General features: G+C 43.0%; 1 protein-coding gene across 2 annotated transcripts in view; it reads right to left on the bottom strand.

Moving 5' to 3' along the window:
• The window catches only part of LOC131261131 (mucin-19), a 47,681-nt gene that overhangs the window by 27,830 nt on the left and 2,242 nt on the right, over positions 1–17,609 (bottom strand). For both annotated transcript variants that reach the window (XM_058263053.1, XM_058263052.1), the window contains exon 2: positions 15,771–16,050. The gene's annotated coding sequence lies outside the window, so the exon portion shown is untranslated. The remainder of the gene's footprint in view (positions 1–15,770; positions 16,051–17,609) is intronic.

Below are 17,609 nucleotides of genomic sequence, written 5' to 3'. Positions count from 1 at the left end.
ATCGGAAAAATACTAACCTTCCTTTGTAGGCGGAAATAGCGACCCGGTTACAAGGTTCGTGTCTCGTTTCGCAGAACAAACTATACACCAACGCCCAGCTGTCGGACCCTGGACACAACGATCGATTGGCTTCCCGGTAATGTCGATCATAAAACTACCCTGCGTGGCTCAACCGCAAAGGATTTCGCATGGACGAATGACGGCCTTCTAAAGCCGACAAAAACAGCATATGGATGATTAAAAAACAAAATTCCCCTGAAACGTACACCATAGACATGGGGCACATTCCTTCTAAGCCTTCTTTCCCGGGAACGGCAACGTCAATGTTTAACGGCATGGAAGTAGTTGAGTCCGCTCACTATCATCGTCAGTCAGCAGTATTTTAGTTTTTGTTTAACAACGGTAAACTGTGAGATAAAAACCATAATAAATGTCATACGAGCGCTTGATCATTCTTTTTCAAGTTTACATCCATTAGCCATCCATGGCGTTGAGACGCAAGAAGTAAGACATGTGTAAATATGCTTCATATTTAAACAATATTATTTAAAGATATCTAAAATTAGATTTCAATGGAAAAGAGCACACCCAGTTATCAAAACAATAAGAGATAAGATTTGATAAGAGACCAGTAATACATTAACGAGAAAATGATCCTCAACCACTTCTCCATATTGACGACGTCAAGATTGCAAACCAGGCGCGACGCGTGATTAAAAACTCTTCCATCTTTCATCGACATTTCTCAGAATTTTGAGGGTCAACATGCGATGTGTGCCTACGTGTGTGTGTGAATGTAGGATGAAAATAAACATATTTCTTGGAAACAACAAAACCGGCCGTTTCTCATAACACGCACACACCATGCCGAACGAAACGAAACGCACGTCGATGCGTGCGCTTGATGAGATGACGTTATCTCTCTTGCGTCGTTTTGTGGTGGTATTACGCGATCGCGAATTCTTGGAATAGTTCGGGAGGTTTCGTGCAGCTCCCTTCCGCACCGCGAGCCATCCACTGGGCGTCTGTGTGAGCATGTTCAACAATGTTTTTATCGACATCCAGGCCACACATTTACTAATTATGAGACCGTTTCGCGAGCGAAGAACGATCTTCTGGGATAACATTCATTAAATTATCCAAAATGGCCTTTTTTCGCGCATTCCACCGCAAAGGCGACGAAAGATTCGGCGAAGTGAAGTAATATCTACCCATCCACCCACGAGGCAGAGAAGTACTGCAACATTGGAACATTCCATTCATTACAGTCGTTGCCACTAAACTTTACCTTGAAAGCAGGTGGTTTTGTCTCAAAGGCACCAAGCTTTGAAATCGTTCATTAGAATCTGTTTCTAACGCATCTGACTTTGTCTCTAACTCATCAGTTTTTATCTCTTACCGAAAACACGTAAATATTCATGGTAATTCTGGTTTTTCTAGATAATTAAACAGTAACAACAATGAAGATTAGTTAATTTATACTTTAAACCTAACTTGAGCTTAATAACTTTTTTCCAACGATTTTCCGAATACATTTTTGTTTTCGAAATCCGCAACGAAGCGGTGAATTCGAGAATATAAACTTATTTTCGTAGCGGCTAAATGTCATTTGTTTGGTTTGTTTACATACGCTGCCGTATATTTTTCAAGTTTTGCACAGTACCACTTTTTTGATGTATCCTTAATGTTGCCTCATTTCCGTTTGGAAGGCAGCTTTAAAAAATATTTTTTTGCAAAAATAAGATCCATCATATATATAAGCATTCTAAATATCAATATTTTAAGATCGAGAAAAAATTGAAATAGAGAGACAAAATCGGATGAACACGAGACCAAATCTGATGAGTTAGAGACAAAGTTGGATGCGTTAGAGACATAATCTGATGAGCTATTTTAATCATGAGTGGGTTAAGAGGCAAAGATAGCTGGCAACGACTGTAAAATCGGGTGGGGGATGGAGATGGTAGAAATTAAAAACAAAAACCGAAGACTCCATTTTCGGGTAATAAATGTTCAACCCGAAAGATAAAACATAGTTGGAAAAATTGCGTTTTACCTTTCGCCGGGTTTTTTAAACATCGAGATTTGGTCTCGTTCCCGGAACTAATCTCATTTTCTCGTTTCGTCGGCGAACGATCGCACGTACCACAAAGTTGCCAAACAAAGGTTGTATGAGAGCATTGGTGGGGCGCGGCTCGATAAGAAAGTCATCATTATCCCAACGGAATCACAATTCCCGGAAATTATTAACACTTACACAACGCAACCACGACGCTCGAAACAGCACACACCGCGCGCGGTTGGGGTGCGCAATTTTCCTGGAAAACTCGGAGCAACAAAATCCTCTTTGGGGACGCACCTTCCAGGGAAGCCGTACACCATGAAGGATGTGGTTTGTTGCTACTGCTACGCTCCTTAGAAATCAACACGCCTCGGTTGGATGGAAACATCGTATGTGTGTGTGTGTGTGTGATTTCCTCGAATGAATATTGAACTGAGTACAAGGAATTGAGAAATGAGGAGATATGGCAACACTTTACTTTATCTCACAAAACTTTACGAAGGCAAGCAAATTGCTTTCCAAAGAAGACGAATGCCGGATTTCTTCTTACTTCTCTTTTACGTTCAATTTACCGCTGGCCATGAAATTACGTCAATAACTTTGAGTAAAAACAAAATTCTACGACTCGACGTTCAATGTTGGGCTGTTGAAATATGCATTTGCGTTATGTAAAAACACCGGTCTATACTAAACCCCCCTCCGTTTTCCACAAAATTTCATCAGTCTAACAGATAGCAGAGAGCATAAAATGTATCGATTATATCTTCCAGGAATCGAAACCATTATTAAGTAATAACAGACGCTCGAATTATTGTCTCCGGTAAAAGGTAGACATCCCCCGCCATGTTGAAATTTGCATAATTTCAGAGTGTAGGAGTTATTTTCAAGTGTTTTCCTCGAAAGTCTAATTGGAACCGGTGTGGTTACGTCCAACACAGGAAACACCCTTTTTAGCCGGGCCAGCAATCGATGCATTTCCATCCACGGAAAGCACACCGGAATAACTCCAAGTGAAACGGAACTGATATAAAACAAATACGCGCCTTATGAACATTGGTGTATCATGAGTTGCAGAAGGTAGGTAAAACGATACCTGCGACAAAGCGCATCTCTCGGGGGTCGCCGTATTCCCTCTCACCCACTACGAGCCCAACTGCACAACAAACGACCGTTTGCTAAGAATGTCTCAGAAGGTACCAAGACATTACCCGGAAGGACGGAGCACGTCAATGGTGGAATTATGAAAACTGAAGCACAACCTGTAGCAGCATCGTGGCGTTGGAACAAGAATTATTCTGAGTCTCCTGGTTGAAATGTCAAAAATTGGTGCAATTTTCTGTGTTAAATACATTTTATAGCACGAATCAATAACAAAACAGCAATATGAAAAACAAAATAGCAATAGTAGTAAAAATATTGCCATACATGAACACACTGTCATAGAACCTTAAAGAAATAACACGAAATATTAAAAGCTGCTGAAAATAGGTGAAAAACCACAAATCAAAGTTGGAAATCAGATGTCCAACTTTACGTTTAGCTGGTAAAAGAATTACTTTTGACATTTTCTCGATCATTCCTTGGTGACCTTTTTTTTACAGATACTTCGTAGAAAGATGGACAAAGAAGATGTGATAAGCGAAATAAATTGCCGTCAATTCTAAGTACTCTAAAATAGACCGCAAAGTTATACAATTGTTCTTTTTTCAGGTATCCCACTTAGCGATTGGCACTGTGTACATATTACTATATCTTCTAGGAAACAAACATAAGAAAGTAACAAGGCCACGTTTTCTCGGATCTGCAAACATGCTCTTATATTACTCTGACATTCCGAATAATCTCAAAGTACACTCCTGTAGGATCTGTCAGGGCAATGTAATGTAGCGTACAATTCGAGTACAAACGTAATTCTGAAGATGAATTTCCTCGAAGGTAAGAGTCCCTGTTGACGGATGGAAAGAATCGACCCTGTCTGCATTGACCAATTCTAAGAATCTGTATCAGTATTTGCGAATAAATCTGCGGTACAATTTGAGTGAACATGTTTATGAAAAAGGACTAATAAATTGCATGTCCTTCCATCCATTGTTACTAACAAGAACTAGGAAGAAGAGACGACACACTCCACTCATCTGAAACATTTGAATAACCGTGGATCTACAGCTTCGACCAGTCAGTCAAATGCACCTAAAATACCAGCTATGAATGTATTCTTGAACGCTTTACGGTCGTCGTTCGAGCTAAGGGACTTGATGCAACCCTTCCATCCCTCTCAGCACCGTTGGCCGGAAGGTGTCTGCCGGCTACCAACAACTGGAGAGTGTTTTGCATTTAATTGAATTTCCTTATCGCGTCAACTTTAACTCATTCTCTTGAGCTCCACGTTCTGAGGTCATTAAGTTGAATTCATTTAAAGGCGACGACGTACGATGGCTTTAGTGGCACAAGGGAGGGCCATTCACCCTACCGATGTTGTGTTACCATGCCAATTTTGTGTTGGTACATTTTTGAAAAATTAAACTATATTTCCAAGAGTCCATCTATTACGGATGTAGGAATTCATATACAGCTTGCATTTATCCAATATTCCGATCGTTCTCTGGATAACCATGGCCCCGAACAACGCTAACTTCTCTTTCTTACTTGCCCAAGCGATAGATTTGTGAGTAACTTCCATCACCATTTCATTTAAAAAAAACCCATCTTGTTCTGAGACTCATCATAAGTCGGTGTCCATTGTAGCTGTTCACCGTAAATTAAAGGCAATTATAACTTTTCAGCACCTCTTTGTGTGTGTGTTTATTTTGTAGTTCCCGCCGGTGTGCTTGCACAACTACACGTCCCACACCTGACCGAGGAAAACTTCCAAATGAGAGTCAAAATACAGAAATATCCCATCGACGAGACAGGTTTCAGTGCGCTCTCGGCCCGGGGGGGTAGGACCTAACATGGGAAAACAGGGTTCCAAGGGTTAGAGGAACACACCTTGGTAAAGGGGTTCTCCCTTTTGGTACAAACTTACCACCACATATGCTCAAGCGAACGGACACCGGAGGGCAATAGCCGGCGCACCAAAGCACCGAAGTAGCCGCGGCGTCGGTCTGTTCTCCCCTCCTACTTCTCCTTCTTATCCTGCTCCGTTCGCGTTCGTTCTACCGAGGAGAATGTGCAAAGTGCATCGTAACGATCGTTCGAGCGTGGTCCCGGGGGCCAAAAACCGGATCGAACGCAAGATGCCGGCGGCAGCGGGACGTAAGGAGGAGCCAACAACAAGCGAGCGGCAGTGAGGTGGTGTATCGACGCGTAAAGTGAAGGGTGATGATGATGATGGTGATGGCCACGAACAGAAGAAACCAGTCTTCCAGAGATCCGAGAAACGGTCGAAAGCGGTTCGGCGAACCTGCGCTGGAAGAGCGGAGAACGTAGTTCCTCGAATTCATTCATCGAAGGTGTGTTGATTCTTCTCTCGCTTTGCTTCAGACACACGTACACACAGCGCGCCTTCCAAGACGTTGGTCACGAAAACAACCATCGGCAGAAGGGGTAACCGCACGGTCGACGAGAGGCCAATGGCCAGGCGAAACCTTCCCTCCGGAAGACAACGGAATCCATCATCCACAACTGATGCCACAAATGCGCTTCTTCTACCGAACCACGAAGGGGATGAGTTCAGCTCATTTCGGCTCGTCAATTCGATGGGAAGCAAGAAGAGAGATGTATGTCTGGCACGTTTCCTTCCCTGCCGAACTTACCACACGCACGTTCAAGGGTAAACAGTTAAGCCAAACCGGTAGAAGAGATGCGCTGGAATTATCCAAAAACTCCTCCAGTGGCCAAGGAATCACAGCTTGTTCCATTGGAAAACCCGGGTTATTCCCTCGCCGTTGGTCTTGGAAACCTAGGAAGTAAAAATTGTTTCCAGAACCGTTCCTCCGTTTCAGAAGTTTACAGTATATAGACGTGTTTTGCTTTCGATTCCTTTGATGAAACCATAGATATTCCTCGGGAACCTGTCAAATCGTGACCAGGAGAAGTTTCAACAAACTTGGACTTGTAAGTTTCTTCTACGAAATGATGAACTCTTTCAGTTTGTTTGCATTGGAAGTGCATCGAAAGAGACAAGTTCAGATGTTTTCTGACATTCCAAGAGACATGCTGATGAAATATTCTTAAACAAAGCATTTGGTCAATTTCTCATTTTAAGTCTAGACAAAAATCAGATTTGTCTTATTGGTTTGGAGAGTGAGTAACTTTACCACTTACAGGGTTTCTTTCTACATAATGGAATGTTTCAAGTGATAGAAGGAAAGTTTCATCGACACAGGGGATGTTTGCAGACGTATCGGGGAACTTTGGAATCATACAGGGGAATATTACAAATAGCAAGGGGAACCGTTCAATCCCAATGGGAAAACTTTGCAATCATTTAGGAGAGAAAGCTAAGAACTTCGCTAAGCTCATCGTTTTTGTAAGTCAATGATGATTCAATCGATAAGATAGCGTTTGAAAAGCACTTTCAGCGTTTTTTTCAACTAAATTACAAAAACATTCTTTTATTTGTCAATTTTTGTAATTCGAGTAGTTGGTAGTTGCTCAAACAACACATCTGCCAGCTAGTGAATGAAGAAAGGTACAAATTTTAGTTGCATTAATAGATGAGGTTGCAAGGCTCCCCGTTTGGTATGCACATTTCCCTATATGATTGCAATGTTCTCCCTACCGATTGAAAATATCCTCGATTCTTTTGAAATGTTCTCTGTACCAATTGAAAAATTCCATTATATAGATCGAAACACTGTAAGCAACGATAACAGATGGTTGGCCATATCCATATGAGGGTTTTATTGAAATGAAACAAGGTGAAGTGTAAATAAATAATCATATTTTGATGATGATATGATTCGTTTCGTAAAATGCCCTTAAAGAAGAAAACTATTAGAAAATTTTCAGGTCGCTCTGACACTCTGACGAGTCACAGGGCACACATGTTCCGCGGTAAACCTTTCGCGACGCAATAAACGTAAGAAATCCCCAACCGAGACTCGCGCTGATGCTACGACTGCTGCTTATTTGTGCGTAACGAAACACGACTGAGCCGTTTGGCCCGTAACGCAGCAGTTGGACCTCCGCGGATAAACATCACCCTGGAGAGACGGAAGCTTACGTCAGACCCTCCACGAACATTGCACCAGACACCGTGTTGTAGCCTGTCCCTCTGGGTGGGGGGCCACACGTCAATATATCTCTAGCCTTTCCAGGCATCGTTTCGACGGTGGTCTACCTCCTCGATTCGAGCACCTCATGTATCTCGAGTTGAGCGCGTAATGTCTTCCCCTGGAACTGAACCACTTCTTCTTCTTCTTCTTCTTTTTCCTCTCTTTAGGCAATCGAGTACAGAAGCACAACAACAAACCAGTTTAGTTTGATGACAACCGCAACGATTTCCTCAATTGCTTCGGCGCAATTTTGCAGCCGCGTTGCATCTCCGCGGACGATGGATCGGTTGAAGGATTTCACATGGTGGAAAAATAATGCGAAGTTGATACGCAATTTAAAGAAGAGAGATGGAGTGGAAGCGATGGAGTGCGATAAAAAAACCGTTGGCTATTCAATGGCCGATCATCCATCAAGTCTGATGACAAAATTTGTTGGTAGAGAAATACATCGCACATTCAGCCAAAGCGATAAACAATCGTACGGTGATAAACGTCCATAGATTCGGCGCATCTAATTAAAATAATCAGCTCTCTAAGGCACATCGACCCGTTAATCGTGTTTACCTGTTTACCTTGTTCTAACACTTTTAAATCGAAAAATTAATACCAATATTAAAATTTGACTAAAAATTCCATTAAAGTAACTGACCCAGTTGTTTTTCAACATTTTTAACGGCGAGGATTGATACAGAAACTAAAAGGAGATAATTATTCAAAATATTTTTCCTCCCCGGGCAAACACGGTTCGGAATCATGGGTGCAGTATTTTTGATAAAATATCACAAATAAACAGGACATATTAAATTTTCCAGAATTCCCATCATGATTGGTTGGGAAGCAACTCTTCAGAGTCGACCATTATGATCCTTATGCTGTGTTCGATTCGAAAAGTCCCAGTACGAAATGTTTGCCCTTTACGATTTCGAACCATTTGTTGGTGGTACAAATTTCGGGGGAAATCCAAACTTGTAACGAACGACAAATTCGGTTGTCTTTCAGACGTCTTTCGTTCGGTAACGCGTGTGCCAAGGCTCGTAGGTGACAGACAAACACGCTACGAAATTGGCAAGTGTCACTTCATGTGTTCGGTGGTTTCCGAGAATCCGGCGTTGAATCGGTGTCCGATTTCTATTGTGAAAACAAACCAACCCTCTCTGTCTCCTTCTGTCATTGCCTACACGCTTATTTACCCACTTTTCCGGTTCAAAACACAACGTCTGCAATTGGAATTCCTTATCTCGCCGCGGACATTGAAGCAAACAAAAATAAATCTCCCATTCGCTGGGAAAATATAACAAGTGTTACGAGGAATTCCCGGAGTTGGCTTCCGGGACGTGGTGTATTTTCCCGATGACGACATTACACACAACGCAGTGGGCTGCGTTCCACCAGCGCTTAGGCTTATCTTATCAGTTCACTGAGCTGTCCCGGTACCTTACTATGCTGATAATTTTGGACGCACTTCCGTTTGGAATGCTACGAAGTGGAGCTCTAACCAAATGCGTAGTGTAATGATGTAACAAGACAAAGATATAGAAAAGAAGTACATCAAAACAAATTCCATTAAGCGCATTGGTTGTAAAACCACCCTAAAGACACGTCTGATGACGTCCTCTGCTACCGTATGATTTCAATTTGACAGACCATTAGTCGTCCACTTCACCTTCGTTGTCTCCTCCCAAGCGAATGGCAGTTAGAAACCCATTCCAATTCACTACAAACACACCCATAGTTTGCCCTTGTCAAACCTCGATGTCGTGTGGATTTCGTCCTAATTCGCATGACAGCTGGTAGTTGGTTGGTTGCGAGACATGGCCCTTCACAACGCCACGGTCAAGGACCAAGGTAGGCAAATCCGTGGTCCGACTCGTAATCTGTCTGTTTGTCTGGGTTTCACACTTTTCACCATGGGGATGTTATCCTCCGTCTGGCGGCTCCTGTTTTCCCCCTTCCTCCTTCTTCCTCTCCTTCGCTGTTTTCATGCAAGAGGACGATGATTCGAATGGTTCTGCGTCAGGTTAAATACAGCGTCTGGGTTCGGCGAACCACTCCGCTCTACCAGGAATTTTGGGACCCCGGGGCGACGAGCAGATGTCCTTTACACTGACACAAGCAACGGTAGGTACACACACGTGTACACAGCCGGTTTCGAGCATCCGGTTTCGAGTCCCGCCGATTACAACGAAGGACGCACCGTCTGACATTTCCATTCTCCCTGCGCAGGGTTTCTTTCGCTGGAATGGATCAAAAGCTGCCGCTCGAAGTGCACAAGGATGCGAAAATAAAGACCGTAGACATATAGGGAAGAAACGAGGCCATCGTCCCTCCTTGTCCACGATTTGTTCCTTTTTCACTGGGACCGATTTGCACTTCACTTTGTGTACGACGATCGCTTTCAGCCTTCCTACGTGGTAATGTTGTACAGTGTAGGAAATTGTTTGGAACGGGCCGTACAAAAAAGGAACGTCCTAGAAATGGAAGCGCATTGGCTCCTTCCTGGTGGGCTGATGATTTTTTCCTCGAAAAACAAATCAACTGAGAATAGCCTCGAGGTATGCAAACGAAGTCCTCGGAGAATTTGGGGGCGCATAAAACTTTTCGGAGCCTGGTAGCTCCCGCCAACGATTTTCTATGGCACATTCTAGAATATTTACTGCCTCCGGTCCGGTGCAAATCGCAGGAAGAGAAATAGAGTGGTCTTTCTACTCCTCTACTATTTTTGGCATAAGTTAGATCAAATAGAATAGAACGACACTAAAGGGAGAGGACGTCACAAATCACGCCAATTGACCGACCCCGTATCCTGCGATTAACGAGTTCTTCCTTCCAGAACGCAGCATGGAAGAGGTATATCGCAAGCGTCAAGATCTAATTCCAAACGACGGCTACAGTCGGGAAGAGCAGTTCCCATGTGAACCACGGGAATCTGTTAGAGGAACTTACGCGAATTCCAACGGCTTGATGATACAGTCGTCGCCACCAAAATATGCTTCCAGGAAATGTCCAATTTGTTTTGTTTTGAATAAAGACACTATCCCGGTTACGCCGTACACCACCACCGCAGGCTGATTGGATATCTTTGAGCAACCTAAACCGAGCCACTTCCTCCACCTAACTAACCTGGACCGCACCAACCGTTTGATGGCTGCGAACTAAATAATATAACCACTTCATATTCCGCAGTCCTCAAGTCCGGTTTCACACGTCGGCACGTTTTTTCAAAGGGTCCGCACGCGCGCGGCTTCCGATTGGTTCCGTGACGAAAATTCCGTGGTGATAAGATATTGGCTGTTTTGTCGGCCGACACACCAATCGCGGGCACGGATCATCAACTTGTTTGTTTCTGCGTAGGTTGTGCGACCTTCGTTATCTTCCCGGAATTCCGTCTGCGAAACCGCCGATCGAACCGGCACCTGTATCAACTGGTCGCTCCAACACCTTGTTTTGGGGCATCCGGTGAAAATGGGTTGGATGGAGAAAGAGTAAAAAGAAAACGTATGGGTTGTAGATGCAATCGCATCGAGACAATGACGTTATGCAAGTTGTTCGCGTGTGTTTTGGAGATAAAACATGGAACTAGAAACGTAAAAGGAATACGTAGTAGATAGTGGAGATGAAAGTAGCCTCTTTTATTCTCAACTTCATTGATAAGAAAAACAAGATTTGAAACGCAATAAAGGCGCTACAAAAGCTTTCACCATAAAGATGCGGGGAACTACATTTGACGCCACGAGAAGGTGAACTCAGAAGTGGATAACGTAGGCTGTATCCCACATTTCTTGTGACAATGGCTTATAACAGCCCGTTCGGGTAGAGTTCAACTGCACACGTTAACCCCTGTGCGACAATTCCTCCCCGAAGGACCAAACTTTGGATGCCCAGTTTTTCGTATCCACTTCCCACCACTTCCGAGAAAGGAGAACGTTTTTGGGAGGACAATTTGTCATCGGGCAAACGAAACGCCTCCCCGAAAACGTGCTGACGTGGGCGTTCGAAAGGCATTTATCAGTCCCGGGGTTGGCGGGGGGTGGGTTAACCCGCCAGTTCTCCGTAAACGATGTTGACCGAAGAGGTCCACCTACCTAACGCCCGCCCTTTAGTGGAACTCACGATAAGGTGATGTGGGCCGCGTCGAAAGTAGCGTGCAAACATCCCAAATGGTTCATCCAACACCCTCCCTTCCCTACCCTTTTCGTTTGCCTTTTTCGTAATCAACTCAAAAACCTACGACGGACGTAACCGTGCACGGCCACCATTCATCATCCGACGCATCCGACAAATGGTGGTGTCACTTCCGTCGTTCGAATCGTCGCGCAATGCCCGTCGAAAATGCCGTTTGCGGTGAATTGTGACAAAAACAAGAAGGGCGCTTCCGATGGGTATTACTTTGGTCTCTTCCTCTGTCTATCACTCGTTTCCGGTATGACCTCGCGACAGAACGGGTCAGAGATAGGTTGCCCCGCGCCATCGAATGGGGTATGAATCATCTCGGAATTCAGTTTTTTTTTTGTATCAATACCTTGCCAGGAAGTAATCAAAAGTTTTTAGCACATGACAATACGATGATTTCAAATGAAGAAAATAAAGTTATAACAATAGTACAGTTGCGAATCTTTGGGAAGTATCATATTATTTGGCATGTGATTTTTGTTTGCAGAACAATTTGGGATTTAAGAAGAGTTGTGCAATTCAGATTCAGATTCATGAATCTGTTAGATTCTTTGCATTTCAGAGATTCATAAATCTTTTAATCAGAAATTCACGAATCCCAAAGATTTATTAACTGATGAAAAGTGTTGAGCCAAAACTGGGTAGAGGGACCATCTTTTTGTTTGTTTTGGTCGCATGATCCACGCAAATGGAAAAATCATGGACATTAGTGAAAGATTAATAATGATTCGAATCCCAAAAGATTCATGAATGAATCTTACGTGAAAGATCCAGATGAATGAATCGCGCCAAAAGATTCATAAGGCACAATACTACATTTAAGCGATGAGATTTCACACAAAGATTATCTTCATCATTTCATTTTATTTTATTGTCACTTTTCCCTATCCTTCTAGCACCGTATCTGAAGATAAAGTATATAAAGAATTAAAGTGTTATTTTATTTTCCTTTTTTCTCTACCCTTCTAACATCGTCGCTACATTCAAGCAAATGTGAAAGTATAGCGAAAGTTTCACCGAACGTAACAGAAACGAAAGCTGTCATCGGAGAAGTAAACAAACCGAAATTGGGATTTTAATTTTTCGTTTCACTACTCACTTTTACTCTTGGACAGTGTAGTTTTGTTGTAAAAATATATAGATAGTTTTCATTAATTTATTATCAGGTTGCGCAACGTAAATAAATTGCGAAATACATACTTTTGACGTTGTCTACTTTTATCAGTTTTCTATGTGAATTCCAAATGTAGGAGCGTCAAATTCAAGTAGAATGCAAACAACAGATGATTGAATTTATTTCATTGATTCATTCTCTTTTTTTTTTATTCAAGAATCAAAGATGTACTCCAAATGTCAAGCTAACTTGTTTCGATGCACGTTTGGCAACATATTCGAAGCAAATAGATAAAACATACTGTTTCCCATTGAATAAAAGCCAAGAGTGACTAATTACAGGAAGTGACCACTATCTTACTTGGTTCACATTCATGTGCTCTCTCCATTATGATGGGCACGAAACGCTTCCTCCTCACATTTGAAAAAGGTGCAGCAAATGACCACTCCCTGACCACTGTATCCATCGTCAGCTGTAATAAAGCTATCAAACGTCACTCACCAACGACCGAACCTGCGGTCAACGGGAGGCCAAAAATAATGACCGATAAACGGTGGTGGTGCTGCCGGTGGTGATGATCGGATTGTGATGGGTGCCCCCGCCGATATCCGGCAGCCGTTGTGCGTCAGCTCAAACTGTCAATCGATATAGCATCACGAAAGGCGACCACCCGAAAAAAAGGGCAAAAGCCCGTTCGTTTTCCGCAGTCGATTTGACGTAATTTCCGGAGTAACAGGGATGGGTTGATTCAACCATTGAAAGACGACGATGTTAGCAAGCAAGCACGTCAGGTTCAGTTACCCTTATTTCCCGCGATTTTCCCTTTCACCGGGTGCCAATCTTTTCGTGGCCACGCTAAAGGGAAAACTGTGCTGCATTCAACTAACCCCTTCCGCACACGCAACGACGTTGGCAGCCAATCGCGGACAATTGCTCCAACGGATGAGGGGGATCCTATACTATAATGCAACGTAATCTGTTGCTGCGAAAGACTTCCTGCTTTCGGGGGTCTCTTAGTCCACCTCTCGACCGACGACACGGAGGAGTTCATTAATTTGTAAGCAAGACGCAAACAAACCTCCTCCAAAACCGGTTCAAAAGGAAGAAAAAAACAGATCACCAAGTGGTTGCAATTTCGGTGGGGGATTCCGGGAGAGGAGGGAAGCATTTCCTGCCCAAGCGGACGAAAGATTCCCCGGTGTGTTCTCCGCTTCTATTTGTTTACGTTTTGTTGCATGTCCCCACGACTTGAAAATGGCCGTTGAGGCAGAATGTGATTTGCAGCCGCAGGCGATGAATACACGCTGTTGCATCTTTGAGGACAGGAAGTCGGCCACAAAACCGCACTCAATTTCCGCCCATTCATCTCCGGCTCTCGTTCGGGGTTTTGCAATTGTGATTTGCGAACCTCGAGTAGATTACCAGCCATACAAAGGCCAAGCGGTTTAGTTTTTCCATTGACTCTGGAGTAAAGTGTGTTGGTCATATTTGTATCGCGGACAGAAAAATAAATGAAAAAAACCGCAAACAGTTGCTACTTTGAAGCCCTATGAAGGGTGTTTGTTCGACAAACATTCCCCCCGATTGCATGTAACCTGTTGTAAGTCTTTCGAATAACTACAATCTGATACGTTAATCCGCACACGATACCATACTGTTGGAGGGTGAGGAAAATGGAAACCTTTCAAGCGCAATCGAAAACAAATCCTGCCAATCGGATGCAATCAAAGACGACCGCTTGATTCATCTGTTTTCCAGAGAATCTTTAATCTTTGTCCCCCTGCACACTTCCTGCAAAAAGGAAGCCAAAAAAGATTATCTGCAATACGATCCTCCAATCGGCAAGCTACATCAGAGGGCAACGATTATATGTTGAAAAGGAAACGTGGCGATAAGGGAAAACATTAAATTCATTGTTCAGTTGTTTAAAATTGCAAAAACAACTACCATCAATATATTTTTAAATGCCCCACCCTTGCGGATAACGTTTCAGAGAAAAGCGTTCAATGAAACCACATGCTTATCGGCCGTGGAAAATTGAATGGCTTTACGACACATTTTAACAGTACGCAAAACATGTGCATTTTAAAACAAAACACAAACACCAGCAGTACTAATCTCAATTAGTAACTGGAAGCCGAAACATGCACGCGAAGTTAATCATTTGCCATTAATCTTGTAGTGAAATCATCCAACTTTGCAATTCAAAGTACGAGCGGCTGAAATCATCGTCGTTGAGGGTTGTTTTGACTCTTTTTTTTTTCGTTACGTTACCGTCATTCAGCGTTGGATAGGGGATTTGCAGGGCCGTGCCTCTGGCCCTGATCGCACTTGAGGTGGAAGGGGGTGTGTTTAGATTGAATGAAATCCCCCTCCCACCGGTGGGAAGGTGGTTTCGATGCATTTCCAACCAACCGCTCCCACTCTGACGTCGTACTCGAATCGTGGAAAACGTAGAAGTACATCCACAGCATCAGTTGGATGCGAAAATAGCGCTGTTTACTACTGCATCACAAGTAGATTCGATTGGTGTGCGAGCGTGTGTGTGGCATTGAACACGGGCATGGGAGGGAAATGACGAGGAACCAGCAGGGATGGAATAAACACACACACACACATCGGTGGGCAAAATGCATGATGCAAATGCCAGCAAACTGCAACTGATGAGCTGAACACACGTCAGTCCGGGCCACGATTCATGTTTATTTAAAGTACTTATTTTCAAACACAAGAACACCATTGACTGCAATACGCCGTAAGTGTTCGAGTGCATGGTGAGGTTTAAAAATAACTTCAAAAACACGACGAGGCGCCTTTTCGACACAGGGGAAAAAACCACATCAAAAGACGGTGCTGCCAATGGTGCCGCATAAATCAACCAGCTTTCGTTGAAACGACAGCGATGTTTGAGAAATGAAAACACTGGTGAAAATATGCAATAAACAAGTGAAAAATATATCGCTTGAAATGAAAATCGCCGACCTTGTTGACGTGGAGGATGCAGAAACTCAACAGGTGGTATATTTTGATGGTGGTTTATCCTGTTGTGATGAACTTTGATGTACTTGATGAATCACTTGTTTTGCAATGAAATAGTAAATATTTTCCGTAAACAACCTATCTGTGTGTTTGTTCGGAAAGGCAGCAATACTTGAATTTAAATGTAATTACGCGAAAGATGTCTGGTATCTTTAATCAAACTTACCTTGTTAAAATCTCACCCCAAATGATTGATTCAAACGCTTCTCCTTCCGTGTGAATTATTGCAATGTGGATTTCTTTTTTATATTAGTTTTATAGCACGTTTTCACCGATCACTTTCCGAATTCGATTTGCTTTCAAATTCAATCGCACACATTTACCACAAACAAAACACGAAACGCGAACACTTTTATTATCCATCAATTTTTAACTTTCACCTTTCTCACTGCACTCACTTGGTGTTTATTTGTTTTGTTTTGTTTATTTGCACTAAGTAAAAACAGCTGTAAAAACAAAATTTTAAACACATTAAAAAATATTAAAAAAAAATGGTGCAAACACCTAACCCGTGGTATTTTTCTCTTCCTGCTGCGGACAGCAGAACCGGTTTGCAATTTCAGTCGAATTTCATTATCCGGTCTTAAAATAAACTGCTTGCATCGCAGATTCGTGGAATTATTTCACGTCGCATCCAATGCACACATGCAATATTAGCGAAGAAATGCCCAAAGCTTTATTAGCATGAATAATAGCTTATCGATGCAAATATGCCATCGTGCCGAGGAGGCTCCAAGACGTACCGGTGAATTCCTGTGAATGGACGAATAGATAAGGCAAAAGATTGTGCACGGAGAAAAAACCGATAAGGTGATAAGCTGCAACACACCATTGGTAGACGTAGATTCATGAAACGTGGTGCCCCTTAGGAGGGGGTCTCGGAAACCCGATAACCCGCGTAACCTTTCCGGTCCTCATGAGGTGCGCTCCCGGGGGGTATGGTTTAAAAATAAAATAACAACTGCAGTTCGGACGATCTTTCAAAAACCGTAAGGCGATGGGTTTTGGATAGAAACATGGGTTGTTTTTGGTGTGAATCGATAAAACATAAGATTTACGAATTAAAAAAACATTCCTCGATATTTCGTCGATACAATTGAAAAATACGACCACTTCATCATCCATCGACTGCCAAATATCGCATCACATGACGAGCCCGTGACGTATCGAATGAAGTGCCACGTTTTTGTTTTGCACCATGATTTTTGCTTCATTTTTCTGTTGTTTACGAACCAAACGAAAAGCTAAAGCCTACGCATAACTCTTGAATGCCAAATTATGTTTGTATGTTTGTTTGCACCGTTGGTGCTCTGCGGGGGAACCAACATGGAGCCGGCACGTGAAAAATTCAAATTGTGCCATAGACCGCAGAAAAACACACCCCCCCGGGGTCGGCCAATATCTATTTTTTTCCATACGTACGAAAACAGGTTTCGTAAATAACATCCTAGCAGCAGACGTAAGCGGAATGTGAATGAATGAACAAAACGACAACAAAAACACGAACGTCACGCTGACAAGATGGCAGCTCGCAGCGCACACAGGCACACACACACCGATACAACATTTTTGTTTTTCACAAACAACATCGATGGAATATCGTTGCGGATGTGTACTCGGACAAGCAACAAAACATAGCAACCCAGTTTTCACTGCTTTTCCCATTTTTCCAGCTCCATTTGACAGTGTTTTCGACTAGGGCAAAGTTGTAGTGGTGTGTTGTTTGGCTTTTCTGTCGATCGCCCATGTAATTCATCAAATTTGGCCACGATGGCAGCTGCGCCGCTGACACTGACTACATCGCAGTAGTTTCTTTCGTCATCCAACCACGCTCTTCCACTTGAGCTTCCCGCCGTTCGCGGATGATGGCGGCACACTTTGTGCTGTGTTGTTTGTTTGTTTGTCTGTTTGTTTGTTCGTTTGTTTGTTTGGTTGCACGAGCAAATGGTTTTGCTGTTGTGAACAGTTTTCTTCCTTTTTTGCAAGTAATCTTTTCCTTCGGACT

The sequence above is a fragment of the Anopheles coustani genome, chromosome 3 (genome assembly GCF_943734705.1).
Source record: "Anopheles coustani chromosome 3, idAnoCousDA_361_x.2, whole genome shotgun sequence".
Taxonomy (NCBI): domain Eukaryota; kingdom Metazoa; phylum Arthropoda; class Insecta; order Diptera; family Culicidae; genus Anopheles; species Anopheles coustani.
Note: the sequence above shows the minus strand (reverse complement) of the source record. Positions and strands in the feature narration are given on the sequence as shown.